Raw genomic sequence first — 27207 nt, 5'->3', positions numbered from 1 at the left:
CAAAAGGAGCCGAGAGATCACTCTGGTGGGCACTCTTACGCACACTTTAGACAACCCTTATTAGGTTCTAAAGAAGTGGGGTAGCTGGTGGTGGATACCTGAAACTATCAAACTACCACCCAGAACCCATGAATCTCGAAGACGATTGTATAAAAATGTAGCTTATGAGGGGTGACAATGGGATTGGGAAAGCCATAAGGACCACACTCCCCTTTGTCTAGTTTATGGATGGATGAGTAGAAAATAGGGGAAGGAAACAAACAAACAGACAAAGGTACCCAGTGTTCTTTTTTACTTTAATTGCTCTTTTTCACTTTATTGTTCTTGTTATTTTTGTGTGTGTGCTAATGAAGGTGTCAGGGATTGATTTAGGTGATGAATGTACAACTATGTAATGGTACTGTGAACAATTGAATGTACGATATGTTTTATATGACTGCATGGTATGTGAATATATCTCAATAAAATGAAGATTTAAAAAAAAAACACAACAATCATCCTGCTGGGTTTTAAATAAGATAAATGTACATAAAGTTGCTGGTTGAATTCATTTCACAATAATAGACAGTCAATAAATGGTAGCTATTGTTCTTAAGATTGTCTTTTCTCGTTTTCTTGATTATACAAGCACAGTGTGTTTTATAATTAGAAAACCGTATGCTTGTGTTAATATCTTATTTTGTTTTTGTTTTGTTTTTCTGCTTAAGTAACGTAAAGAAAATAGCTAAGTCAAATCTTTACCAGTGAAAGCAAGCCACTTTGTTGGTTCTGAGTCATCCTAACCAAAATCTGAAAATTTGGTAATACTTCTGTCTCATTATGACATCTACCAGTCACCTAAACTGGCCTTATTGAAATAAAACAGTCTTTGAGAAATGTAAGCACATCACTCAGCCTTGTGATGGAAAACTGGCAAAGCACCTGGATGTGCCCAGAGGGACTGTGATTTCACTTCTCACTCCATAAGCAACATCCTTCTGTTGTGAATTAAATCTTCACAGTCAAAATCTGTGTCTGCATGTGCTTATTTATTTGGAAAAGAAATCTTATTCAGAGACATTTGATTTGTAATAGTTGTGTAGCAATATAATATTAAGTGAGCTTAGTATCAGTGTAGTGCCATTTCCATTTTAAAGATTCCTCATGAACATTTGTTTTCTTTTTTGACTCTATTATGGGCTATTATTAGGACCACAGACAATTTATATTTTATTCATATGTATAAATATGATGTTTTACTTGTATCTATAATGTATGTCTATTTTGTATATATGCCATATGTGAATTGGTGTGTGTTTCTGAGGATATGTTAGTGAACTGGTTTCTGTATACCTAAGGAGGTTTCTTTTTAATAGTTTCACCCATTCCCTCTTTATTCAGGAGGGGAAATGCTGTCCTCTTATCTCACATCCCAAGCTGAGTTCAGCATCTGGAGAAGCTTAAGTTCCCAGAGCATCAAATTATCCTGCTCATACTGTTGTTTATTGCAGTCCATTTTGTCCTGTCATTTTAGTGACAGAATGTCAAAGCTTTTCTTTCCACTGCCTTCAGCTTTCAGCATCTGCAGGGATCTGATATGCTGCTCCTGCTTTACTCAGGGGGCAGAGCTCAGACAGTCATGAGGAAGGCTGCAAGCCAGATAACTGCAGGCACTGGTAACTTCTTTGCTAAAGCTTGGAATGGGTTTATACCCCAGTGTTTCCCTTCCTGAACCACAAACATGCACTCAATGTTATGGATATCTGTTAGTTTCTTATATATTCCCATTTCTCTTTTTTGAGACCTGAGTAACCACAAGCAAAGCATGCATGTTGGTATTTAAGTCTAGAAACTTAGTGCAAATTTCATCACTAACTACAAGTGTTCTGTAATCTGGGTAATTTAACTTAGATAAATAAAAATATTATGTTCTTTAAAACTTGACCCAGAATTACTAAACATTCACATGAATTCCCTATTTAATTTTTAGGTATTTAAATTCTAATCTTTATTTTTTCAATTAGAAACATAGACATATTTTAAAATTTTATAAAATTGTATATATAATTATATGTGTGTGTGTGTGTGTGTGTGTGTGTGTGTGTGTGTATGATTTACCTTTACAAGATAAAGTTTAGTTTATTGTGCCAAAAGATGCTTCCCAACGTATGTTTTGACCACTGTCAACGCAGTTGAAATTTTTTAGCTATTTGTCCAGTGCCTTACTTTGAGGGGTTTGACCCTGTTTTCAAAAATTTTTTTTTTTCAGTGACCTCTCTAATGCTATCTCACCCAAAAGATATCTGCCTATCTGTAGCATCAAATTTCTACAGTGTCATTTAAAAATCATTGTATTGTGTGGTTGTGAAAACCCCATGGATCGCACTCCTTTTATCCAGTGTGTGGACAGATGAGTAGGAAAATGGGGACAAAACCTAAATGAAAAATAGGGTGGAAAGAGGGGGGTGGTTTGGGTGTTCTTTTTTTTATTTTTATTTAGGAAAATGTTCAAAAATAGATTGGGGTGATGAATACACAACTATAAGATGGTACTGTGAACAGTTGATTGTACACCATGGATGATTATATGGTATGTGAATATATCTCAATAAAAGTGAATTTTTAAAAATCAGTGTATTAAATTTGAGAGTAATAAATTCACTTCTAGGGATAGAATGCAAGTTCTTTTATTCGTTTAAGAGAAAAACTGTCAGTAGTGAAAAATGCCACACTGATTGCAGGCTAGGAAATGTTTGTGTGATTCTACTGAAAATCAACTCTGGCCTAAGCGTCCTTCTTCTCTTGCCTGGACTATAGCATTTGCCTTCTAAATGCTGTCTCTGCATCCGTTCTTATTCTCCCAAATCTATTCTCTAAAGGAAGACTAGAATGATCCTTTATACAAAAATCTGATTATATCAGTTCCTGCTTAAAACACTTCAGTGGCTTCCTATTTCCTCTGCTCCCAGGTACACCATAGCCTTCTTTTGGCCCTTCTTTTGAACCCTGTTCCTTCCCACCACAGGACCTCGTCATGTGCTGTGTCCTCTGTCTGAAATGTTCTTCCTTCCCTTCGTCACCTCGTTAACTCCTGTTCATTCTTCAGCTGTCAGCCCAGAGCTTCCTTAGGGAACCTTTCCCTGACCTTTCTGATTAGGTCAGATCACCATAATCTAAACTCTCATAGCAACATGTGACCCTCCTTTGAATGTGTACCAGGCTCCATTTTACATTTGTATGGTTATTTGAGTACTGTTCATCTCCCTCACTAAATGGAAATTTCCATAAGGAAAGGGACTGTATTGGTTTTGCCCACAATGGTATCACCGGAGCCCAGCCCTGTTCCTGGTGCTCAGAGAATAGTTGTAGAATAACTAAATAAAGACAATTATATTTGTAGTATATTTTGTTCTGTGAAACCAGTCCTCAGTAGCGGTGATTTACAGTTCTCACAGATGTTCACTCTTTACAGTGGCACCTAATTCACGTAATTACCACTTGATTGGGTTCTTAGCTCCTTCTGTTCTTGGTCTGCAGTTGACTAGCCATTTGAAAATTAAAACCCTACTCGATGCAAGGTTTGTGAGTGGATTATTTCCTCTAGTTTCACACAGCATGGATTGGGTTTGAGGATGGGTTTGCATAAGTGACAAGCAGGAGAGATTATTGACTTCCTGTCTACTCTAGAAAAGGATTTTGCATTGAGGCTTCATTATTTACAGATAGCGTATTTCCAGAACAAGAGATGAATAAAAACCCACTATGACACCAAATGTACAGGATTTGTTCTTGTGATGTTGGATTTCCTTTCGCTTTTCTCCATTTGTGGCCACTCTCTGAGGAAGCACTTTCCCTTATCTGGGCAGCAGGCAGCATATCCGTGGTCCATAAATCCATTTTAAATCACATATACCTAGATTTGAAAGTTTCAGTGACAGAATCGATAAGCCCCTTTGGCTGTCTGAGCAGCCTAACTTTTTGTTTTCATTCTGTCTTTTGGTTCTGAAAGAGGAGATATGATGTTTCAGTCGTTACAGGTTGGGGGTACATATATATATTTTTTTTACCTAAACAGTGGCTAATTCAACCAAGCTGATAGACCTTGGAAAATTAGAAGATGCAAATTAAGGGGAAAAATAAGAGTTGGGTGCAATACCAGAAAGCCCCTTTTTGTTGGCTGGGCATGTGGTGAAGTTAGGGTCAAGGTGTACAGTGAAGATGACCTCCTGGTGGCACCCAGCCTAGTCTTGCATGTCAGCGCAAAGTAATTACCCTGCTCTTCTGAGTGAAAGACCTTGTGAAAACCTGTATTAAGTGGGCCAATCTCCTTTATGCACTTGACAAAGCAATGTTTTTTTTTCTCCCCTCCAAAGATACTGTATAAGATTGACATTATAAGAATAAAAGTAATGTTGCTTGCTATCTTTTTCTAAACAGCAGCAGGAAAACAAAGGCCATTTTCTAAGTAACAGTGACTTCCTCCTTCATTAAAAAATTATTTATGTTCTGTAGAAAAACAATATTGAAATGCTAGTTCCAATAAGCATACTGTAGCACTCTTTCAGATCAGTGCAAGAGATAAGCTGTTAGCAATAATAAAGAGATGCCCACTCAACTGAGAATATTGCTGGTTTTGAGATAAAGAACTTCTTGCCTTTCCAGAGAATTTATTCATTTAATATATTCATAGGAGTGATCTATGGTTCAGATTGATAATGTTTCTGAATATACATTTTGAAATGTGCACATGAAAATTAGAGGAAAGAACCTCAAAAATCACTCTTCTGTAAAGCTAACATATAAACTCTGCTCCTACATTGCTTTCTTTATGGGCTTAGAGTAATTAAGCAGACATAATATAACACATAAAGGAATTTATTAGGCTTTTATTAAGGCTTGATAATTTGAGTTTCAGATTTTAAATCTCAAAGGGCTCATAATTGTTGTCATTTTCTACTAAAAGCTGCATTTAGAAAAAAGTTAAACTATGGTGCAAAGGAAAGGCGTGTTTGAATGGAAAGTACAAAATGCCATTTTCATTAATTCAGCACTTGAATGCAAGTGTCTATTGTGCCTAGCGTGAGGCTTTTAATAAGTAATACAGACACTGCTTACATGAGTTAATTTATGCTCATATGTCCTTGAAACTGTAGAAGTAGAGGTGTGGGAGTGAAATGTCTTAGTGGGGAGGGGGGAGGGAGAGATTGGTTTCATAGTCCAAAAACGTGAATGCTCCAATTTACCAGACCAATTTAAGGTTTTCAGTTTGATTATTGACTCAAGAAATACCCTGAGATACTCCCAGATCTTAGCAGGGTGAATTCTAGAATGGTTTGTAACACTGAATAGCACTCTCTTAGTTCAACAGTGTCCTTCTAGTTTTAACTTTTGCTTTTGAAATTCTGTCTAAAACGGATTAGTGAGTATGGTATCTTTCATTCTTTAGGATCTTTTTTCTGAATATTAGTTTGGTACCAAAATTCTATCTGTATATCACCTTTTAGTTTTTAGTGTGTTGGAATGACTGGAGGGAAATACATTAAGCTGTCGAACTGCAATGCAGTGACCTTGATTCTTGAAGATGATTATATAACCTTGTTGCTTGCACTGTGTGACTGTGTGATTGTGAAAACCTTGTGGCTCGCACTCCCTTTACCCAGTGTGTGGACAGATGAGTGGAAAAATGGGGACAAAAATTAAATGAAGAATAGGGTAGTATGGAGGGGATGGAAAGATCTAGGTGTTCTTTTTTGCTTTTATTTTTATGTTGGAGTAAGGAAAAGGTTCAAAAATTGATTCTGGTGATGAACACACAAATGTATGATGGTGCTGTGAATGATCTATTGTACACTGTGGATGATTAAGGTGTGTGAATATATCTCAGTAAAACTGTATTTTAAAAAAAGTAAATGAACAATGGGGTGAGGAGGGGAAGGGGATGCTTTGGATACTCTTTATTTTATTTTGGGGAGTAATGAAAATGTTCAAAGACTGATTGTGGCGATGAATGCACAAGTATATGACGATACTGTGAACAGTTACACACTTGGAATGATTGTATGCAAATCAATAAAATTGCATTAAAAAATTCTATCTATACTACTATAACTTTGCTGACCCCAGAAAATTTCTTGAAATTTGTCTCTAAAAATTCCTGGATATGAGCCTTAATTTACTGCTAACTCCCCAAAGTCTACAGAACATTCCAAAGCACTTCCTAGTAGCGTGATTGTCAGGACGACACATGGGGTCCAGTGAACTCCCCATCTTCTCTCCTTGTTGTTTTCCCATAAAATCTTCATTTCTTTGTGGTCCTGAAAATGAACATTTCCCCAGAAGAGGTAGCACTTTAAAATTTAAGAGAACCTAGAATGAAAACTGTGCCTCTGGCAGAAAAAGGATAAATGAGACTCAGAACTGTGAGACGCATTCCATGGTTTTGCCTAGAACTAGCTCTGAGCCAAGGATTTGAGTCAGTTCAACAAGATTTTGCTCCAATTTGGAAAATCAAAAAAATCACCTGGTTCATTCAGGCTCAGCATCACATTGGTAATTTCCCTGCCTCTCGTTTGCTTGAAAGGACCTAGAATAAACCTGCTTGAATATTCCACCTGGTATACTAATGTCATTACTGAAACCATCTATTATAGCTACTTATTATGGCCAACTGGGGCAGAAGGATATTAGATCAATAGATGAAATTTGAACTTAAATTCATGCCTGGTGTATGAAGGTAACAGTGTCCTTCATGCTACCCCCCACCCGCCACACACCCAGCTCTGTTCCGCCTTGTGAAAAAGCACTTCACTTGCAATTCCAGAAGATGAGGTGCTTGGTCCTGGGCTCCCATAGCATCAGCCACTTTTCTGGAGTCCATTTTATTACCTGGTGCACATCACACCTCTCAATAATGCAGAGACCACACGCACTGCATTCACTGCTTTCAACTGCATTCTAGCTTCTTAATCTTCACAGTAATGCAAAACAGAAACACCAGCTCAGTGCAGGACCCTCAGTGGTTGGAAATCAAGTAGGCTTAGTGTCTTGATTTCAAGTCACCACCTTTTCTCCTTTCCTTGTGTGTTTCTTTTGCATCCCAATCATTTCCATTCTCCCTCCAAGGCTTACTAAACCAATAGTCCTGATTCTGTAGAGACTCCTAGATCACAGTCATTTGTTATATGAAAATCAGAAAAAGAAATAGGGAGTTATGTCCCCAAACAAACCATATCTTAAACTTTGTCATCTTAAAATGTTGCTATGAGTATATTAATTGGGCTCTTGGTCTCCAGTCTTGACCTATCTAGTTCTGTCCTAATTATAGTCCAGTTTTCTAACCATTGGTTTACTAATGCCTGTCCATGATGACATTTTCACCATCCGCAAAGACATAAGAAAAACAAGGACAATGCAATACACTCAGTTTAAATTAATTAGTTGAAAGAATCTTCCTAAAAATCCCTTACTACTATGAAATGATTATGATCATAGAAACCAAGTTTTAAAAAAAGTACATTCCTATTGTAAAATAAAAAGTGGGTAACCTTCTATACAAACTGTTTTATTTTTTATTTTTTTCTTAATTTTAACTAGGCTTTAGAATCCAGAAAACTAGGAGCCAGAACACAAATTTAACCATGTACCCACCATTATCTGCAAAACCAAGTCCTGGTTCCTCAGCATTACACCCAGACCCCTGATTGGCTCCTCTCTATTTTCTGTCATCATCTCCCACCATTCCCTATCTTGGAACAAAATTGGCCTAATGGCATTTATTCCTCACAGCAGAAGCCAGGTAAACCCTGGTAATGATGGTAGAGTATAAACTTAGAAGCTTATATTCATAAACAGAGAGACAAAAAGTCCTTGGCATCTAAGATGGCATCAGAACATCCTCTCCTCTTTCATAGCTTTTTTTTCTGCTTGAAACATCCTTCACACCTTTACAAACCTGGTTAGCTTTTACTCATCCCTAAGACTCAACTCTACCAGCTTCAACATCACTGTCCCAGCCTCTGTGCTACCACTACACCTTGAGCTTACCTCTTTCATAAGTAGCATGTATGCATAATTGGAAATCTTTCCTTTTTAAAAATGTCTTGTCAGCATTGCTAAGCTGTAAAGCTCCACAAGGTAAGAGAACATGTCTTAAATCATCTTTGTGACTTAGCAAACTCTGAAGATTTTTTTCAAGTGAAATGAACAGAATAGACAACTAAGATGTGGTTAATCAGTATGAAAGCAAAAACCCTTTCTTTCCTCCTTCCCCAAGTGTCTCTTCAGAAGTACGGACTTCCTTCCTGGCTAAACCTTTGTTGCAAAGTAATTGACCACAGTTTTGGCAGCAGCAAAGATGACTTTCTCATATCCCCTATCCTTAGCGCTTTCCTTCCACTTTCTGTTTCATGAGAGGAAGGACCATTTTTCCTTTGTTTAAATTACTGTGTTATTCTAAGAATTTCTAACTGGTCTCTCCATTCCTGAAATCACCTTCTTCCTTATTGCCCTGTTTTCCTAAAGTGTGGTCCTGAATGTTTTTGCCTTGTACAGTAAAGAGTGCATTATTATTGTTACGGGTTCTAAGGTCAGGATATAAAAAGCCAAAAAAAAAAAAAAGGTAATAGCTAATTGAAATATTAGAGTTTTTTTTTTTTAATTTACTCAGAACATACTGAAAAGACATAAGTTAATAGCTTCTTTTTTATTTTTCTGTATATTTGTTAATCCATTTTCTTTACTTGTTTTATAGGGAAGGAACTCTTAAAGTTAAAACACTATGATTTGCAAACCATAAGAAAAAACTAGATTAGTAAATTACTGCATTCATACTTGTTCTCATTGTAATAAGGCTTTTAATTTCATTTAGCTTCATTCAGAAGGCATTTCTTTAGCATTGACCATGTCTTGAGCATTGTGGAAGATCCTGAGGCTACATGATGAGATAGGGCATTGATTACTGCCCCAGTTAAGGAGACTGAAGGGAGTAAGTGTTGTGCAGTTATAGTTTTTGGAGACATTTGTGACATCTGAGAAGGGGGAGTGCCTCACCTACCTGAGGGCAGGGGAGTACTCAGAAGGGGTTTCACCAAGGAAGTGAGGCCTGAATGGAACTTAAAGCCTAGTTCAGTGATTAGGAGGCAATTCCGGAAGCAGACTGCGTGGATTCATCTCCTGGTTCTTCTACTTGTTACCTGTCTGACCTTGGGAAAGTAACTTAACCTTTCTGTGCCGGAAGTTTCCTCAGCAAAAAAATGGAGAATGGAGTAGTACTGACCTCACAGAGTTGTTGAGAGCTTTAAATCAGTTATACATGTTAAGCACTAAGAGGAGTGCCTGTCACAGAATTAGCTTTTATTGTCAGGAGTAGAAAATTGAGTAGGCAAAAGGGATAATTGCAGGGGTATGGATGTATGAGAGAGCATGCCATGTTTGGAGAACTTCATGTAGTTTTTCCATATTACCAAAAAAAAAAAAAAAGTAATACATATGAGGCAAGGAGCAATGGGAAATATGGGGTTTGGACTTGATCCTGTAGGTTATGGGGATCCATTAAAAGGTTTCAGGTGACCAGATTTGGACTTTGTAAGGAACATTTTACCAATTTTAAGGCTGGAATGAAGAAAGGTAGGGAGAGACTGAGGCCAACATATGGTAGATCGCATAGCATAAAATACGAGGCAAGAAATGATATAAGACCGGAAGGAAGGCTGAACTCCTTGTCCAGCAGTTTTATTCCCAAGACTAATTGCTTAATTATATTTTTGATAGGCCAGGTCCTTTGATACACTTGTCATCAACCATATCAAACATTAGCACATGCATTCTCTGCTCATCTGGAATTAAACGGTTGAAAAACTCTTAGGTGGACAAAGGCTTAGCCTTTTAAAAGACTAATCAAAGAGAACACAGTGGAAACTTATATTGAAAGGGAAAATTTTAAGCCTACTAAACTACTACAGAATGTGGATCTTTATGGAGGAGAAATCAAGTAATTCAGATGAAAAGTTACTAAGTACATCTTACCCCACTCTGCCTGTCTGTCTCACGTGTTACCCTTAAACATCTATTTATAGCTACATCAGTGACGGTCTATTATGAGGGCAGGTGTGAATGTGGAAAGAAAACACTTGGAAACAGAAAACCCAGATTGACTTCTGGTTCCAGCAGGATGACCTTGAGAATGTCACTTCACCTCTGGGAGCCTTAGTTTCCTTATCTGTGCCCTGGAGATAATAACACTTCAAATAGTTGTCATGAGGAGCAGATGACATAATGTAGGTGAAAGCAGTGTGTGATCAGAAAAGCTGGGTGGCACCGTGGTTTGCTAGGCTGTTCATTTAATGTGGGCTATTTTAAGATTTTTGTTTATCCTCTAATTCTAATGAAATTGGAATTGGGCTTAGATTCAAGGGAGTTTTGGAGCCAGGTAAGAAGGACTTTGAGTAGTAGTGGTGCTAAATTTTAATTTTAGAACTGCTATTCCAAAATATTTCTGTCAAATATACTGTCAAAGCTGACAATGTATTGACTTAATCATTTCTAGCAGAAGTGCCACCAGAAGTAAGCATGACCGATTCTTATGAACCATGGAAGGACTATTTAATAAATACCAGAAAATGGTTAATTAGCTTAGAAGCAGACCTCACAGCAAATATTTTATAGTTGACATAAGACCTTATCTAACAGTAGCTACTCGACTTTACCATTTAGCCTGTGTCACCAGAATTATTAACAATTTTATGCCACATTGTGATCAAGAATACACACTGTGACATCAAATTTATGAAAAGTGCCCAGGTCTCTGTACTCTCTTCTTTGACCTTCCTTTGACACAATGAGAATGCCCACTTTCAGCTGACTACCGCAAAGCTTGTAAAATGAGTTAAGTGACCAAAATTCTAAGTATGTCATAAATTGATGGCACCTTGTCTAACACATTCTTCATCACCAGTGAAGTAAATCAGGATTGACATAGATTCCATTTTTTTTTTAACTTAATAAAATTTATTTACCAAATGGCTTCATAAGCCTTATTCAAAGAGATTCAAGGACTTGCACGCTGATGTCAGGATATATTGAGGTTCTAAGACCCTCTTTTATCTAATTCTACAGATGTTTTCAGAAGCTCTTGGAATTGTGTGCGCTGGTAAATAGGCTCTAGATGTGCACTTAGAAAGCATACTAGAGTACAAACAGCTTTGCAGAGTTGGCAGAGCATTGCTGTTTGACAGTAAGCTTAAGGAATGGGGAGGATCTAGGCTGCATTTGAGACATCTTGCACGGAGCCGAAGATCACAGCTGACTACAGGAAGCATGCTGGCTTGAGAACAAAACTAGAAAAATCAAGTTAATCAGCATATTCTGGGAGGATGACAGAGAATTTCAGATACCAATGCACCCAGCCTCCTACTCCTAGTGAGAACCAGATCCGACAAGTGTAACATCCAGGTGCTTGTACAGTTTCATCGGTGTTGCTTATGAAGGGTACTTGAGAGTAAATCAAGGTGGGATCATTATCAGGGTCCTAAAATGTCAACCAACTTGGAAAGAGAACTCATTTGAGCAGATCCTCTACAGGTAACATATGGAAGCTACAGAGAAATTAATGTTGATTGACTATTGGGAAGAACCTTTAATACCTGACTGACACGGCTACACAAGAGGAAAATTTCTTTTTTGTGTATAATTGCACATTTCCTTAGACTCAGAGCTGTTGTCTTACAAATCAGAAGGTAATACACCACAATTGGGAAAAGTTGGAAGGGGTAATTTCAAAGTAAAAGCATGCCATCTGCTTCTAAGTGCTAAGGGGAATATTCTAAAAATCAGTGTGGTTTCATAGAGCTATAAAAACAATTTCTAATATACTGCAATATCCATAGTCAAGGTAAATAGCAGACTTTTAGCTGTTTTCTTTTAGGTGTTATGTTTACCCCCAAACCTACAGAGTTTCTATATTCTATACCTCTCTTTCCATCTTGCATTTTATTCCTGTCTAACTCTCTCTTTCTTTCTCATATATCCCTTTCCCCTCTCTTCCTCCTTATAAATATCCTCCATCCCCACAATATAAATACATGTAAGTGTATCCTTTTCTGATACAGGAGCTAATTTAACATATATAGACCTTCTGGCTGCAAGACAAAGCCCCAGGTCAGAAAAGGTGTGAGAGGCAAGGAAGAAATAATTTATTCACAGTAAGTAGGACCCTATGCAGGATGATCTTTTATTCAGATGAAAGGACTGTGAAAGAAGCAAAATAAAATGCTCTATCAGCTGGGTATTAAAATATATATATACAACTAGGATATTTTACAAAGTCTACCCCATGACTGTAGTGCAGATGTGGGCACTGGATATTACAAATGCTGTGCCTCTGTGTCCCCACTGCAAGACTGTATAACTTGAAAAGTCATATTTGGGCTTTGGGCACCAGCAGTGGAAAGACAGTTGGTGTCGGCTTAGTTGTTTGAGGTCCCGTACCAGGGTCCCAGTGGTGCTTGGTCTCAGGCTTCTCCACGGCCAAGTCTGGGGAGGTCGTGCCTCTTTGCCTCCGCCTCTGCCTCCCTCCTCTGTCATCTTCAGATGCCTCTTTAGCATCCTCCCCTGTCATCCCGGTAACTTTGGATTGGCCCTACTGAGGAGCAGCGGCCGAACAGTGGACCTGCTGGAGGAAGTATAGCTACAGATCCACCTGCAGCATTTTCAGTAACCAAACTCCTTGAAGCCACATCTGCAGTGTCGGCTCCAGTGGAAGAGCTTGCCTTCAACTGTGCAGAGAATGCACGTTTCCTTAAAACATGGCGGGGCCTCCCGAAAGAAGGCTATGATTTTTTGAGACCTGACAGCTGTTTTGGCATGATTAATTAGTTGTAGAAATAATGACTGTAATAATTTACTTTTCCTCATATACATTTGCACATGTGCCACATGTATAGGATAATCTTTCTGGCCATTCGGGTGCTCAGAATGAAATTTTTCTTGGTTTTCTTGATTTTTGTGAAAGCAGGATACTGAAGTTATTTTTGATAATGGCAAGTTTTTGGTATGAAAGTTAATATCATCAGTGGATAATAAATATTAATAATGCTACAGTGCTACCAGTATTAAACTAGGTAGGTTATTTATTTTGCAAGGAGATTCCAAGAATGGCAGAGTTTGAGGGGACGTTGTAGTTTAGCCTCATTTTATGGACCAAAGTAGGTAACTTTGACTAAGTTTGCCCATGATACACCCACCTCCATCAGGCTAAGTTTCCTAGAGCTCATGTTGGTGTCTTAATTACTTCTGTGTCTCCAGCACCTGGAATAGTTTGTTAAATAAAAACACTCTCTAAATGTGTGATGAATAAAAGAGTTAGCAAACATGATTAGAGCTATTTTTCCTCCTATTTTTAGCATGAAAACTATTTTTCTACTTAAAAAAAAATCTTTTTTTATGGGGATTTGAACTTTGATGATTGCTTTTTTAAATCTATGACAAATTTTTTTTTTCCCTTTTGTGATTTTTTTTTTTAAGCCTTTACTTCGGAAAATGAAAGCCTGTCTGGAAAGAGCGCATATTTTTTTTCTCTATTTCTATGGTTAACTGCTTTTACAGTTAATGTTTCCCGTATTTGATATATTTATACATTTGATTGCTGTCTTAAAAGTGCCTTCTCAGAGTTAGGATTCTAAACTGTTGCATATGGAGCTTTGGAAGTTGTTTATGTAACAATTCTAAAGAAGTTTGTTGTTTCTAATGCATCAGATTTAAATACTGTGTTTGTTTTCATGTTCCTTGACTTTAGTGACCATTGTTTTTTACTTCTTTATCTTATATGTTGCTTTTTTTGGATGGTTTGTTACATATGTGTCAACAATTAAACCAACTAATTCTCTGCTGTTTAAATTCTGTGACATTTTGATATGGCATTTTAATTCTTTGTGTATATGGAAATGTGTACAATGTTCTAGAGTCCCACACTGGGGCTATGAAAGGGGACAAATGCATGGGCAAAGCAGAGTTTTGTTTAGCATATTAGATCATAGTTCTTAACTATGAGTTTAAGTTAAAGATTTGTATACCGAAGAGATGCTTATTTTAATATTAGAAAAATATTTTTCTTATGTCTCTTGAAATCAGCAGTTGTTAAAATGTGCAAAAATAAACTCATTGAAAACAAGTTTTTTTAAAAAAGTCGTATTTACCAGAATAGCATAACCCTTGGTGGGTTTTCTGACAGAATGAACAAAAAGTGATAGAAAACTCATCAAATTTTTGATAAATGTAGATGAATTCACACCTACCAGCGAGAGAAGCAAAGTAATAGTGAAGACAGCTAATGATCTATAGAGCATACAAGTGAAGTTGAGTATCATGCCGTAGGTAACCACCTGGACCATATTTTCCTGTCTAGAGAAGATGGACTGGTTGGCTATTAAATTGCCCCCTGGTAATACTGGGATTAGGATGGAAATTGCAAAAGTAGATTTATTAATCATCTTATTTTAAATACAGTGTCAAGGACTTCTTTTAGATTTTCTTTCTTCTTTATAAAGTTTGGAATAGAGAAATCATGACACCATTTCTCAAATGTTACAGAGGCAATGAACATTTTTTCACTGACATTTTCATATAGAAGATTAACTGATTTACTTCTACAGGTAGGGAAAAATTCATACAATTTACAGAGGCTGAGGAAGACAGTACCTTAACCTACAGCATTGCTTTTAGTTGGCACCATTCGTCTATACAGAGAACTCCTAAAATAATAAGCTATTTGCAGCTCTATCTTTAATCCTCATTATTCTTAAATTATCTTAATATTAAACAGAAAGCTGAAGCAGTATAGCTTCCCTTGCAACATAGGGAACAATAGTTCTGATGATCTGTTTTGCTATACACCTTTATTATTAATAAATTTTTAAATAGCTCTCTTTTGGTTCCTTAAAAATTGTTCATTATGGGAAGTCTGAAAAGTAAAGAAAAGAAAAAAGAGAAAAAATATCAATCACCCATAGTTAATTACTATGCCCATTTTGCTGTATTTCCTACTTTTAGACTATGTGCATTTATTTTACTCTACAACTATATCACTACAATGTATATACAAGTTAATTTTTAAAAATATTGTGAACATTATTTTGTATCATCAGAGTTCTCAGAAACCTTGTTTTTAATGGGCAGATAACACACCAATGAATGGATGCATTAATTTATTAACTACTCTATTGTTGGACATTCAAGCTGTTTTCAATGTTAGATTACCTTATATTAGCATCTTGTATACACATGATTTTTGTCTCAGTGGTCATTTTCTTTAGATGTATATTCCTTGAAGCACAATTATTAGGTTAAAGGGTACATGGTTATGCTGGCTTCCTAAAATCCAATGGGGTAATTTTCCTTATTTTTTTCAGTGTTCTGAATCTGTTTCTGAAGCATTGCTATTATCTTTTTCTTGAAAGTTTGAAAGAATTCACTAAGAAGTTTTCTTGCCGAGAATCTTTTAAAGAAAATTGTTAAATAATCTTTTCAGCTGCTTGCATGCTTATTGGTTTCATTTTTTCCCTTGAGTTCAATTTTTGTAATACATCCCTGCAATAACTACCCATTTCATTGATTTTCTTTTTCACATTTATTAGCATAGAGTTGTATGTAATATCTTCTTGATTACTAGCATTTTCTTTCCATTCCTCATTTTCTCTTTCTCTCTCTCTTTCTGGATTGGTTTTAGCTAAAGTTTTCCCACTGTGTGCCGGTGCTGTGCTATGTACCAGGAACGTGACAGTGAACAAGACATTGTCTTTCTCATGAAAATTTTAGTCTAGTAGAGAATACAGACAGGTCCACAGTTACCAGAAATGCAAGAAAATTAACTGAAACACTAATAAGACAGTTGAATACAAAGGCCAGCTGCAAGATCCCATGATAAATAAAATGAACAGAAAAGGACAATTTAAATAAATAAATAGAAAAAAATCTTGTTCCCAGTAGCAACTAAGCAAAGACATATACCTATAAATAAATCTAACAAGCAATGTGTAAGACCTTTATTATGAAAACTATGATACTTTTCTGAAGAATGTGAAAGATACATTTGAATTATAAAGCATAATATATTCCTAAATAAGACAATTCAATATAAGGATAACGTCAACTCTCCCCATTTTATTTTATGGAGTCATTTTGATCGTAATCAAAAGCCCAAGAGGATTTTTTGATAAATCTACTGCAAAACAGTAAAAAGTTTTATACAGTGAATGATACAATAAAGTTAATAAGAACACAACAAACTGGAAGGAAATGTAATAATGCAATTCAGTAATTGTAACTCAACAGAAAAGGAAGCAAAAGCATTTAGTGAATGTGTGAAAGGTGTTCCATCTCATTGGCATTTAGGAAAATGAAAATTACAACAAGAATATTTGTTCACCTTTTAATGCTGGAAAATATTTTTTTTACTTAGATAATATACAGTTTTATTGTATGTAGGAAAGAAAATTGTCATATACTAAGTGTGAAAGTGTAAATTGATGAATCCATTTTAGAGGACAGTTTAACTGTAACTATGAACATCGTAAGTGTAAATATTCTTCCTTCAACCTAGTAATTCTACTTCTGGAGAAAAGCTCACCCATGTGTCCAAAAAGATGTAATATTGTTGGTAAGAGCCAAAAATTGGAAACAAGCCAAATGTCTATTAATAGGAAAGTGGTTAAATAAATTATGGAATATTCATTATATGGCCTCCTGTGCACTAATTTTTAAAATGGAGTAGAGCTTTATGTGGCAACTTAAGATGTTGGACTTTCTCCTGAGAGCAGTGGTGAACTATTATAGGGTTTTAAGTGGATGTGTGACATGACCAGACTTGAGTTCTTAAAAATATCTCTCTGAATGGATTATAAGAAATGGATCTGAGGGTTTAGGTAAAATAGAAGCAAGAAACCCATTAGGAAGCTGTTAATCTGGTCACACATTGATGGTGGCTCCATGATATGGCAAAGCTAAAACTGCAATTCCCCAGCCAAAAAATACTTATATGTGGCAGTAATTTTTTTAAATTCTATTTTAGTGTACATTTGTTGAGCAGCTGCCATAAACAAAGTACTTTCCTAGGCAAGAATGATAAGTTTCCTGACTGTGAAACCTGTTTATTAGCAGGTTGAAATGATAAATCTGTAAGTTTTATTCAATTTGCTTTCCAAACGAAGGCTGTCACCTCCCTTTTTTTAAACAATGGAGCTCATATAGCTGTGTTTTTCTTATTGCCTTGACTCTCTGGAAGCTAGGAGAGAAACTTCCATGCTTAACTGCAGTGACCATATAATTTGCATTTAGGGTATAATTAGCTTCAGTTTTTTTACTCTATAGATTTAATCTTTTATTTTGATTTTCAAAGGCTGCATGTTTATGTGTACCTTTTTATTATATGCCAATTTCTCCATTTTAAAAAACTAGACAGGTTTAAAATTAATAAATAAATGAGCCTTAAAGTAACCATTTTAGCTCAAAAATAGATGGGGTTGACGAATGCACAACTATATGGTGGTACTGTGAACAACTGATTGTACACCATGGATGATTGTATGGTATGTGAATATGTATCAATAAAACTGAATTTAAAACAAAAAAAAAAATAGATTGGGGTGATGAATGCATAACTATATGAAGGTACTGTGAACAGTTGATTGTGCACCATGGATGATTGTACGGTATGAGAATATATTTCAATAAAACTGAATTTAATTTAAAAAAAAGAAAAAGAAAAAAGAAAGCCTGTACATGAACGGTGGTGCATGTGTGCCAGAATGTGAAATCTTAAGGTGCACAAGACAACTTAGGCAAAGGGTCTGTCTGCACCCATAGGCTGCCTGAAAATACCTTCATGTAATGGAAGTTAGTTTCTAAAAAGCAATCCTAACAGCCCTCTGACTATTAGACAAGTATTTTAAAAATCCACAACTCTGCTGCTCATTTAAACTATGCACATATGCAAAGTTTCCTCTTAAATTAGAATCATACTGAAATATGCTTTTAGACTTTTGGGTATTCTCAGTTAATTCAGGTAGACTTGAATGGAATGAAAATGTATAAAATACTGCATTGTTTTTAAAGTAGTCTCTTCCCTTCTACTTTAAGAGGGTTTTTGTTTTCCTTTATTTTAATTCATTGACTTATTTCCATTTTTATGATGTTTAGTTTTCATGTATCATGATAATTATTGTTTTAATAAATTGAACGTCACTCCTCCCCACCCCACACACTTTATTTTGTAAAGAATAGATGTTATCAAAGACAAGGAAGAACTAGTACTGGTTTGTAATGATTGTGAATTTTTCATAGATTTGATTTAACCACCTAATTTTATTTAGAAACTTCAATTTATGGCATATTTTGTCTGCCCTCTTTTCATTAACTATTAAAAATGAATACATGAAGAAAGTAGGTGTTTTGAGCAGAACCAGAACACTTGATTTACAAAACCAAAGACTTGATTTAAAGAGTGTGATATGATCTTCAACAAGGCTGGATATTATTTAAAGTTTTCATCTGATCTTTTTTCCTTTCTCAGTAACAAGAAGATACATGATCTAAAAAATGGCTATAGGTTTACTCAAACATTAGTTCTATAAGGGAATTGAAGAATCATCCTTTTCTGATATATTTGATGATTTTCCTAAAAGATAACGAGAACGCAGAGTAATAGTGAATTTCTTTATTAGAGAAGTTGTATATTTACAGAAAAATCATGCATAAAATACAGAGTTCCCATGTACCAATTATTAACACCTTGCGTTAGTGTGGTACATTTGTTACAATTTATGAAAGAACATTTTTATAATTGTACTATTAATTGTAGTCCATCATTTACAGTAGGGTTCACTGTGCTGTACAGCCTTACTTTTTTTAATATATATTTTTATTCTAGTAGCAAACAACATAAAAATTCCCCCATTAACCTCATTCAAATATGTAATTGTGTCATTAGTTACATTCACAGTGTTGTGCTACCATCACCATCATTCATTACCAGAACTCTTACAATCAACCCAAATTGCGGTCGCAGTTGACTCGTCTGGGGGGGGGGGTGGCGGCCGGTTGCTAAATCCTAGGCTCCCAGGATTGCTCCGAGGGTACCGGCGGCGGGGGCTCTTTCCCGGAGGCGAGGGCGAGGCGGGGGACTGGGCCCGGTCCCCGGCGGAGGCGTGCAAAGTATGGAGGGCGGCGAGAAAGGAACAGGCGGGACACGGTTCTTTTAGGGTGAAGAAGCCCAGAGAGTTTATTAGGGGAGAGTACAAGCTTATATCGGGCGGTTTAGGGGGCGGGGTAGCTGTAGGGGTTAAAGGCTTGGATTGGTTCTGAGAGGGCGCGGAGGTTGTTTGTCAGCTGGTGGGTGGCGCAAGGCATTCGGAGCTTGCGCACTAGTAGTAGGGGAAGTTGCATTGCAACGGGGGGGGGGGGGGGGGGTGTGAAGGGCGGTTAGGCAAGGGAGGCGGTCTTTCCCGGCAAGCCTCCTCCAACGGTTGATTTTGGGTGAGGAATCGGGGCCTGCCTCCGGCCCCACCTTCTCAGGCCCGGGGGGCTGTGGAGGGCGCTGTCACCCGTACCCACTACCCTCCCCAGGGGTGGATCCGGTCCCCCGGCCCAGGCCCGCCAGGTTGAAGCACGTAATCAGTATCCCGCACCAAATAGAAACTCTGTACAATTTAAGCATTAACTCCCCATTCCCTCCCCCAGCCTGTCCCCTAGGGACCTATATTCTAGATTCTTAAACTTGGTTGATCCAATGATGTCACATCAGTGAAGTCAAACAATATTGGTCCTTTTAAAAATATGGAACACTTCATGAATTTGTGTGTCATCCTTACACAGGGACCATTGCTAATCTTTTCTGTATCTTTCCAGTTTTAGTATATGTGCCGCTGAAACAAGCACTAAGAATCTATTTTTCATAAAATTTTCTCATAGCTTAGCTACCTAACAAGAAATGTTGAATAAACCAATATGAAATATGAAAATTTTAAATGCATTCTGTAGTATTTTTGTTGACATTTTTATACATAACAGTTTCTTTAATGTTAAGATTGTGAGATATAACATGTCCCCATTTTATAGATGGCGAAACTGAAACCTAGCAGCTTATCCGAACAAAAATCAGAATCTCATTTGAACTCAAGTGTTTGACTACCCACTGTTGCTTTGTCTAGTCTAGCAATAAAATAAAGAAATATTACTTAAAAGATAACACCAGACCATGTTACGAGTTCAGGGCAAACAAGAAGATGAAAGATGGAGATTTAAGGGTCAGTCATACAATATCTAAGGAAAAGGTAATTTAATGAGGAAAGAGTAAGATGTTAAAGGAAATAGTCACGAAATTACATTTCTTGTCATTATTCTAACTATATGGCAGGTGTGATATATTTAAAGATCTTTTATAACATGACCTTCTTGCTCAAAGCCAGTATCTATACGTTCTTTGTAAAGTCTTTACTCTTTATGTTGCACTTTCACTGTTAGTGGGGAAAATATGAATATGCTGTTAATATGATACTCCCTGTGTAATTCTGAGCTCAGATAAGGAAGAGGAGGCCATATTTGTTTAAAATGTAACAACAGATAGCTTTTTTTAAACTTGTTTTTAATGTGAATTTCATCCTTTATATAGGGCTTTTTAATTGGGAAGATTAAGGGGGACCACACTGTGAAAGGTGGTCATTAAAAGTCATTGCAAAAGGAATTAATCTGATTGGAAATGATGCTGAACCTTTGTAGTAAAAATGGGGATATCAGTATCACCAGCAACCAACTTTCATTTCATGTCAGTTTCTGACATGTTCTCATTTGTTAGATGAACTAGTTATGCACACATTTAACTAAGGATCTGAGAGTTCTCACCCAGGCATATGAGAATTCAGAAGTCAGTCTCCAGCCGCTACCGGGGTCCTTGTTCTTTCTGCAGTGTAAAGGTCGGCTCACTAGCAGAGCACACATCTTAGGGAACAAGCCTGTGCTGCCACAGTTTCATTATTCTTTAACTAAATAACAAAACTTGTACTCTAAAATACCCACTTGTGAGAGAGGATTGTGAGATTAGTTTTATGAGTTTAGAAACTCTGCTTGCCAGTGTGCCCACTACCCTTCCATCTAAAACCCAGCAACTGATGTACGATGAGAAGGGAATGGTTTCTCCACTGTTGGCTTGGCACTGCTTGCCTTCTCTCACCCCTTTTTTCGAGGTATGGCAAGGCCCCCAGAGCTTTGCAAAGAAGGTAACAGATTTTCAAAGACAGAGGAGGGGGTAGGGGGAATAGGGACAGTACCTGAATTAGACTCATAAAACAAATTGCACTGAATCAACAATTTATTATCTTTACAGGGTCTGCTTGTTAATAGTGAGATGCTTCCTTCCTTTATCAGTCTGGGGTTAACCTCAAGAATAATGTTGACCAAAGTCACATACTGAACGTGAAGGGGCATTTCTCCTGTGTTTTCTAGGAGATGCTGAGTGGGGAATGTGTGTTTTACTAATTAGCATTTGTGCCGGTTTGTATATTTATGTCCCCCAGAAAAAGCCATATTCTTTAATGCATTCTTGTGGAGGCAGACATGTTAGTGTGGATTGGGTTGGAACCTATTGGTTCAGTGCCCATGGAGATGTGACCCACCCAACTGTAGGTGATAATTCTGATTGGATAATTTCCATGGAGGCGTGGCCCCACCCATTCAGCGTGGGCCTTGTTTAGTTTACTGGAGCACTATATAAGCTCAGACAGAAGGAGCTCATAGCTAGCTGGAGCTGAGACAGACGTTTTGAAGACCGCCTTTGGAAGCTGATGCAGACATTTTGGAGAATGCCATTTTGAAATGCAACCTGGGAGCAAGCAGATGCCAGCCACGTGCCTTCCCGGCTAACAGAGGTTTTCCGGATGCCAATGGCCTTTCTCCAGTGAAGGTACCCTTTGTTGAAGGACACTTTATGGCCTGTGTAACCAAATAAACCCCCTTTTATAAAAGCTAATCCATTTCTGGTATTTTGCATTCTGGCAGCATCAGCATTAAATTCATTTCTTTTTTTTTTTTTTTTTTTTCTTCCTACTAGCTTTCTGACAAGATAAAAGGTTTTGAAATAGATAAGTACATTCAAAATAATATGTTTTTTTAAATGAGAAATAAAATTTTTATGACTGAATATTTTAAGCGCGTACCTATCAACTGCATAAAATAGCAGTTTTTACTTGCTGCCCTGGTTTCTGTTCATGTACACTCCAAGGAATATAATTAATCACTTTCAACTTTAGAACATTAGGAAAAATAAAAAAGGAAATCACCCTACTTCTTCACCATTATAAACTGTACGACTTTGGCTAAGAGCACCTCACTGGACTTGGTTTCCTTATCTGAAGAGTCAGGAGAAGTTATTCTCTTCCCTGTAGGGTTGTTTGGTGATGAAATGGAGCCAACCATTTTAAACGCCATAACAGAAGTTAGTGGTGGTGGCAGCGGTACTTGTGGCCGTCGTCATGGGAGTTAGTAGAAGTAGTCGAATGAAATTCTCTCCATCTGTTGCATGAATCTTTTCTTGAACTCTTCCCACCCACATACCCACACTCACCATTATTTGAAATCAGTGAATCTGAGAACTTTGTTTGATACCACTTGCCAGTCTCTGTGATACCAAAAGAATACATTGATCGAAATACACCTGTGACTTGGTAAAAGTCTCTTTACAGCTCCTAGTCTTTTTAGAAGGAAGCAGAAATTAGCTGTGTGGTCCACAGTTGTAATTATCTGATCTTTCACTGATTTCTGGAAAGCTTCAGAGGGAGAACACCTAAGCCAATCAGAAATAACTGCCCAGGAAACTGGATTAACATTTTACTTTTACCCAGGTACCTTTTTGCCTAGATGTGAACGGCTCTTGGGGCTACCAATTTTGCTTTATCAGTTTTTATTCATCTTGTATGTCCCGTTAAAAAGGGGGAGCAATTATATCTTTTGAAGACACTTCTGTGGTTTTGTCCTCTGATTTGAGCTGGTAAGCAAGGAACTGTCCCATATGTATGATTTTCATTTTCCCCAAATCTCCTAGTCTCTTAATGTTGAAAGCCCAGTGTATCTTCATCTTGCTGAAGTCAATTTAGGGATCTCATCACAAAACTTATGTGCTAATTTTTAAAATCATTTTCTTAGTCTGTATTTTGACAGCAGTTCCATATTTGGTATGTTATAATCCAAACAAAGCAGAGAACTCGAAGGGCCTATTTTAAGAAAATACTTTCATTATTTTCCCTTTTTCTCTATTGATTAGTGAATGGTAATAATGAAAATTCTTTTTCCATTGCCTATCTTTTTTGGCTTTCCTGGATTGGTAGAATATCTGTTCTTAGTATTATTACAGTACATCTTATTTCCTCTTAAAGAGCTTGCTCTTTGCTTTCTCCCAGACACATCAATAAGTAGCAAAGTGAAGCATTGTATACTGCAAAGAACACTGGGTTAGGAAGCTTGGCGCCTGGGAGCTATAGCTAACTTGCTTATTTGCCTTGAGCAAGTTACTTTAATTCTCTATGCTTCTTCATCTATGAGTTGGAAACAACAAAAGTACATGTGAAAATGAAATTATAAGGAACCATTTGAAGTAAGATTATTATAGCTTCTATTTGTTATGGAGGTGGTAAAAGAAAAGTGCAATTCTTCTAGGACCCTTACAATAAATTATATAATTAAATCCTTTGAGAAAATTCCCACTGATAATTTGATTCCAACTTACCATTTTTCATAAGGGATCAGTGCATGCATGCTAGTATAATTGCAAAAATATAACTATGAACTTATTAAAAGTCCTAGTTCATTCATTCATTCATTCTTTCATTCAACAACTATTTATTGAGAACCTACCCTATATGCCAGGCAGCCTTCCAGGCCCTGGGGATACAACAGCAAACAAAAGCAATAAAATCCCCACGCCCTTGGAACTTAGAATCTTGGGATTTACATCTAGGATATTTATTTCCCTTAAAAATGTTTAAGGAAGTCAATTTGCTCAAGTTAAATAGGAATTTTACTGTGCTATATGGTGTCATACATGTGTTTGGTTCTTAAACTTCACACTGTCCTATGTACTGTTTGGTGACAGAGTTGTTTATGATGATGAGTCTGGTATGTTAATGAAGAGATACTCATTTGCAAATAACTGTTTAATCTGTAATTAAAATCTGGCAGCTCTCTTAAAAATAAAGACAGTTAAAATGCATAGTCACTGGCCTGCTGTATTGAATATGCAATTGCAAAACATTAAGAAAGGCAAATCCTATTTATCACTTTTAATGAATTTTTCACCCTGGTCTCACTGTAAGCTCTTGATGGTATTCCTGTCATCCCATCCATATGCTTCTAAAGCATTAACTGTTCTTGTGTCTGTGCATGCCTTAGTATAAAATCAAAATCTCTAGGTTTTGATCACATATAAGCAAGCTAAAAAAAATCATTATCATTACCATATCCTCATTAAGATGATGGGCCCGTGACCATATCTTCATGTTTGCTTAGCAATCTGAAATTCATGTATGCAAAAGGAATTTTTCTTTTCCTTTTGAAAGAAGAATGATAAATATTTATTCAGCCTTGGCTCTTTCAGGCAGACATGGGATCATGTCTTAGAAATGTCAAGAAGCTGCTTGGATTTTTTTTCAGCATAATTCACCATCTTTTTAATAGCTACTGAAAGCATGAATTGCAGATTTATCAATATTGGAAAAGTTTCTTCCTTTCTCCCCATTTAGTGTATTTTGTCTTCCTCTGAAATCCTTTTGAGTCATGACTTCAAAGAGGGAGCAAGAAGAATTCTCTCTGCTTTTTAGGCAAAGTTCCTTCTCAGAACAGACGCCAGCATGTCCACCAGGGATGCTGATCTGTGTGCCTTAAGCCCCGTATCGTAATTCCTCCTACAGTCTTCTCTTTCGTTAACATGTTTAGCAACAGTCTAGACTCTAAATAATTGGTCATATATCCATTCATTGGCTATTCCTGTTTTGAAACAGCAATTGGACAGAGCCCCAAGATAGCTTCCTACTTAAACTCCAAATTTTCCTCTCACTGTTTGAATAAAGATATCCAGTAGTAATGTTGAAATCATAAATGAGTTTCAACTCACAAAGCTCTGTTCTTGCAGGATGTGGAAGATGGGTAAAAACTGGAATTTATTTCAATAAAGGCCCTCTTGGTGAAACGAGGTCTATCAGCTGTATTACCAAAAGTAATCAAACTTTTCCAGTGCTCAATAAGAGTTCCTCTGTGCTTCCTGCCACTGACTCCCAAAAGCTAGGTTATTTATCTGAAGACAACTTGATATCCTTAAGCTCCTAACTATTTTAATTATTTTCTTCAGGCAGGTAAACTGAATCCCCCAAATGTCACTCCTATTCATTCTTTCATTCATCCTTGCCTTTGGCTAATGTTTTTGAAGCCAGACTGTGTGTTAGCGCTGGAAGTGAAAGAAGGAACAGGGGTGATAAGACCAGTGGGAGGTCTTATCCAGGGACCTGAGTCCCCTCTCCTTCCTGGGCCCCTAGTACAGAACACCCTGCTGGTCTGCCTCCTCCCTGCAGCTCTTCACTTAGAAACCCAGAGCCTTGCAGGTTGTTGACCCTACCCCTCTTTTGCTTTTTTTTTTTTTTTTTTTTTTTTTTTTTTTTGAGGAAACCGAGGCCCCAAAATGAAAGGATTTGCTCAAGTCAAACAGCTAGTTAGTGGAAGAGGCGGGACTGGAGGCGTCCTGGCTTCCTGGTTAATGCTTTCCAGGCCCTTGGTGTATTGGCTGGGGTTTTTTTCTTAAAAGAGAAGGCGCTTATATTATTGTACCCAGAAACCTTAGGTAAGATATTAGGCCATGGGCTAGAACTGTGGTTGTTCTATCTAATCACTGACTGGAGATTGAATTTGAAATTGTTGCAAAGGAGCTTTAAAATATAAAGCAGCAAAGGTATCTTAATGTACTTCATTTGCATACTACTTTTTGACAAAACTTTAGGATGGAAATAGGTCAAGTAAAAAAAAAATAATACTGCGATGTGATCTGTTAAGCAGGAGAAATTCAGTGGGAGAGAGGATAAGATAATCTACTCTACCTAGGGGAGTAGAGGGAGAAGCCAGTTCTTGAATACTAAATAGTTCACCACATAAAGAAGGGCCTTTTAGGATATAAGCAGTGTCCCAAGTTTCATTTTAATTGTATACTGCCACGTGCAGAGTATGTATAGCATTAAAATATCTCACCCCAGGTCTCCAGTCTATAATTTTAATGATTTGAGTATCCTCAAGGTCTCTCAGTTCCTGCTATGCAGGAACTTTGAAGCAGTTTGGAAAATCCAGGCGTACTGAATAGGTTCAGTAGGTTTTTCCAGCTATTAGTGTGAGTTGGCTAGGTTTCTGCTATTTAGTTTCAGGAATGATTGCCGTGGTTCCTGTCTGCATCTGTGATAAACAGCTTTTCCTAGAGCAATTCGTAGACATGGCAGTGTTCAAGTTTAAGTAGACTGTGTAATATTGTGTTTGGCAGGAGAGGCCATTAAAAAAAAAAAATCAAAGGAGTCCTCATAACTAGATCCCTTTTGCAAGGTGTTACTGATCAAAAAAATGTAGCTTAGTATTGGAAATTGTTTGAATTAAATAAATGTGTCCTTTTCTCTCCCCTCCTCACTCAATCCCACCCCAAAGTAGTTGAGATGAAAAAGTACTGATATTCTTCTACAAAGAGTTCCTTAAAGCTTTCATCTTACTTAGTAATCACCTTCGAAGATTCTTTTTTAATTCTTGGTTTAACTGTGTGCAAAAACTAGCCATCCACCTGCAACCTCGATTTCCTTTGGTCAAATTTCATGTATTTCCTCAGCTTTCTTGTCGAATTTCATGTGTTTCCTCAGTTTTCCATCATGTGGAAAGAGGGAGAAAGAATAGGTCTGAACCGAAGTATTCCCATTTTAATTGCATGATGTGTGTATGTGTATATGTGTGCTCACACGTGCACACAGCTAATTACTGGTCGCAAAAAAAATTTGGTCGAATTTCAGTCTGGCTTCATTAAGACTGAAAAGAGTGAAGTAGGATTAAAGGGAAAAAACCAGATCAGTTTGGGGCTGGGGGTGGGGTTGGGGAATGGTATTCATTTTTTAGGCTATCATTGACATTTCTCAATATTCTATTCCCATAAACTCCATAGCAGGACTTGTGTGTGCTTGA

At 37.0% G+C, this 27207-nt stretch overlaps 1 protein-coding gene and 1 non-coding gene across 2 annotated transcripts in view; one reads left to right on the top strand and one right to left on the bottom strand.

The window, feature by feature from the left end:
* Positions 1–27207, top strand: part of CDKAL1 (CDK5 regulatory subunit associated protein 1 like 1) — a 732119-nt gene that overhangs the window by 662808 nt on the left and 42104 nt on the right.
* On the bottom strand, positions 19795–19902 carry LOC119541061. The gene has a single exon (XR_005218191.1). It is a non-coding gene; the product is annotated as a U6 spliceosomal RNA (small nuclear RNA).

This window comes from Choloepus didactylus, chromosome 7, assembly GCF_015220235.1.
Source record: "Choloepus didactylus isolate mChoDid1 chromosome 7, mChoDid1.pri, whole genome shotgun sequence".
NCBI lineage: Eukaryota > Metazoa > Chordata > Mammalia > Pilosa > Megalonychidae > Choloepus > Choloepus didactylus.
Note: the sequence above shows the minus strand (reverse complement) of the source record. Positions and strands in the feature narration are given on the sequence as shown.